The sequence below is a fragment of the Equus asinus genome, chromosome 4 (assembly GCF_041296235.1).
Source record: "Equus asinus isolate D_3611 breed Donkey chromosome 4, EquAss-T2T_v2, whole genome shotgun sequence".
NCBI lineage: Eukaryota > Metazoa > Chordata > Mammalia > Perissodactyla > Equidae > Equus > Equus asinus.
This window is the reverse complement of record NC_091793.1, coordinates 57,970,702-57,974,594: the sequence shown is the minus strand read 5'-3', so window position 1 is coordinate 57,974,594 and position 3,893 is coordinate 57,970,702.

Below are 3,893 nucleotides of genomic sequence, written 5' to 3'. Positions count from 1 at the left end.
ACGATATCATTCAGAGGAGCAAAGTGATATTTGCAGAGACTCAGGTGCCTTTCAGGCAGTTCTGACGGGACCAGTTTGGCATTCCTGGGAGGCTGGAATAACTTTTTTTCCCCTCTCCTCAAAGCCCCAGTGCATGGTTGTATATCCTAGTTGTAAGTCCTAGTTCTTCTATGAGAACTTCCACCACAGCATGGCAACAGACAGAGGGTGGTGTGGTTCTGCCACTGGGAAACAAACTCAGGCGACCAAAGCAGTGACAGCATGTTTCTTTAACCACTAGACCATCAGGACTGGCTCTGGAATAACTTTTTAATGGAAAATACAATTAAATACATTGAAAAAGCAAAAACTGGGGCACATTTGTACAGTGACAGATGGAAACAAGACTTGGTGATCAGCACGATGTAGTCTATGCAGAAGTTGAAATATAATGATGTACACCTGAAATTTATATAACATAAATCAATTACCTCAATAAAAATAATTCAAAAACAAACTCAAATAAACAAGATATTCAAGGGCTAAAGTAAGTCCCCCACTTCCTCCTGAACCCTGACTGTTAAGTTCCCCACGAGGCCACCACATATCCAGCTTCTTAACCTGTCAGAGACAGTTGAGCAGATGGTCCATGTGCTCTGGACACCAGAAGGGGAATCCTTTGAAACAGTTTGATGCCTTAATTCTGTAAATAGCATAATTATATTTCCATTTCTTGATTTTTCTGTCCAGGTTAAAGCATTACCTATTAACTGCCGCTCAGGAAGATGAAGCTATATAGTGCTCACATCAGTAGTTGGGGTGTCATGCCCAGACACAGCATTGAGAGATCCCTGGAATTCAGTCAGACTCATCCTTGTATCCTCTGTGGGAGCCCTAGGCCAAAGAAGCGTGTGAGAAATTTGCAAATGTCTGAGAGGGTCAACGTCTTGAGATCTAAGCAGAATACGAATTAAGAGCCAAAGAAGGACAAAATCCATTCAAAGAATCTCAAGATGGAATTTCAAGCTTCTGTGGGTAAGCAGAATAATTAGGTGAGTGTATAACTGAAACCCAAATGTCTGGACTCCACACCTGTCCCCTCTGGAGGTTATGGGGTCACTGACATAGCCACTAAAAATTGAAATTTGAGGTCCCATCAGGATTACCAACAAGCATTCATTCCAGGAGCCCTCCCTATGAAAATCTCCAGTCAGAACCCTGTTTCTTACACCAAAATGACACAGGACGATGTCATCGTTCCTGGTTGGCATCAGAGGACACTTGTCGTTCTGGGCATGTTATTGTCATTTATGTGTGTGTGTAGATATCTTTTACTTCCTTGAAGCTTCAGAATTTGGTATAGAAATATTTAAGAGAATTAAAACCATACTATTTGTGATTGTGTTTAAAAAGAACCTGTCACATAAATTCCTAGATTATGCAAACTAATCTATAGTGACAGAAAGCAGGGAGTGGCTGCCTGGGGATGGGGTGGAGGCAAGAAAGGGATTGGAAAGAAGCACTAGGAAACTCCCTGGGGTGGTGGAAGTGTGCTGCATTATCCTGATTACAGTGATGATTTTGCTGGATGTGTCTATATGTCAAAACTGGTCAAATTGTACACATTTTAATACAAGCAGTTTATTGTATTTTATTCTTCAAAATGGTTAAAAAAGAAAGGAATACCATAAACATGGTATTTTATGTTCCTGTACTATTGTAGATATTTAACATGTTAGACAGTTTTGTAATGCCATTTAAAAATATAATTAAGTAATGAATTTAGATGTGCAGCTTTAAGATGAAATCTTAGTTTATATTCAGTATTGGATCCCTGAAGAGAACTTCAGGTCCAACACATTAACAAGTTTTATTTATTTGATTTATAGGAATTGTTTACTAATTGGGAAGCTCTTATTTGTTATTTGAGACTATTAAAGTACTTTGCAATGCTCTTTGCCATTTACGAGGATGTTTAGTTAATTAAATTTGTCAGTGGGACCTGTGTCATTCAGAGGTCATTAAACCTAATTGTTAAAACTTTCTAGGCTTATGAATAGGATACTGAGTTCTGAAAGTAAAACTTGAGAGCTTAAGAAGGATAGAGGTTTGGTTTTTATATTTTTGGGAAATAAAATATTAATTCTCAAAGAAGCCTCTAAACAAAAGGGAGCACACCAATCCCCCCTGGGCTCCACAAAGGAAAAGTGAGCCAACATCTTCCATCCTCCGCCCCAGCTCACCTGCTCCTGGCATCCTCCCAGGTCAGTAAGATAGTTTTGTTAGGTCAGTATTCAAGTCGATACTGTGGGGGCCTTGAATTGGCCACCCCAAGATATGTCTCTTTGGCATGAGGATTATTTGGGGCTGGTTACTTTGCAGATAGGAAAGCAACTGAAAAGTAGAATTTACTTGCCCTTTGTAAGGAGACATTTACATTTGTCAGGGAAATCTCCATCTGTAAAGATGTCTCCCTCTCTGTACCAGGAAGAAGGGATGACCTTATCTCTAGAAACTCTTAATCAATGCCAAAGGCAAGGACTTAAATCTGCATTTCTTTACTATACTTGTGGGGTAATCTCCCATGGTCGACTCCCCCTCCACCCCCAACATCCTGCTTTTTCTTTAGCTGAAGATGATATTTAAGGTCGAGGCTTCAGCCATTTTGGCAAGTTGCTCAGCTTGCCTGAGCCTCTCCCATGTATACATGTTATAAAGCTTTGTTTAATTTTCTCCTGCTATTCTGTCTCATGTGAATTTAATTCGTTCTCCAGCCAGAAGAACCCAGAGAGGGTAGAGGAAATGTCTTCCTCCCCTAAAATACTATTATGACATTGTAAATAGTATTCGTAGCTACATATGGTTTATTATGATTTCTTGCACAAAGTCTTGTTTTCCTTAATGTTATTGCTTTTTTATTTAAATGCCTATTTTTCCATATGTTCCTCCTCTGTCTCCACACTCTCCCTGGCTGTAAGTTCCTCCTCAGGACTTTCTCGCACTGCAGGCACTTCCTCCATCCATCCTGATGGTGTTGGCATTGCTCCTGCAGTCTTCAGGGCTCTGCTCTGAAGCGAGCTGCTCTCAGGCCCTGGTTCCTGGGCCCCTGTGGATAACTACAGCCTTTTCCGGTGTGGGACCCTGGGCTTTCCAGACCCCATGACTTCCTTACTTTCTTTTTTGTTTTGTTTTGTTTAGTAGATTTTATAGTACTAGCAATAGTATTCAAGCAAAAAATTTTAAATTGATACATAATCATCTTCAAGATGATCCTTGTGTTTCCTACTATGACTTATCTTTTCCAATTTGTCTCTGATTAGCTTCCGGATCAGGTTCTCAAGGGCCCACCTGCAGCTTGGTCTGGATGCGAGGGGGGAGAAGCTGTGATGCAAGACAAGTGGAGAGAGCAGAGAGCTGGCCTTCTTCAGGATCGGCCCCGGAGGGCTGGGCCACAGCCAGCTCACACTTGGTATGGTCAGGGAAGCAGGAAGAGCGGGTGTGGTGCCCTCCAAACCCTACCCTGGCCCACACCCACCTCAAAGAACCCAACGGCAGTGGGCGATGAGCAAGTGAGGCCTCAGGACTGGCTCCCCTACCTTCTCTCCCAATCACTACCACTTACTCTCTGCAGTCTCTGTGGACTGAACTCTGCAGTCATCTCCATGCTGAAATAACATCCCTGCACTGAAGACTTGAGAGTCACCTTCCTAATCCCAGCCTCCCTCCCACCTTCACGCCTACCTCGAATCATCCAGGTATCCATCCCGCCCAACACACACCATGTACTTCTGCCAATTTTCTCCACATCAGTTTATGGCAATGCCATAACTTCAGTATTTCTAGCCCAAACCTTGGAATCCTCCTATGATCTCTCTATTTTTTTTTTTTACATCCAACCTTTCAACAAATCCCAT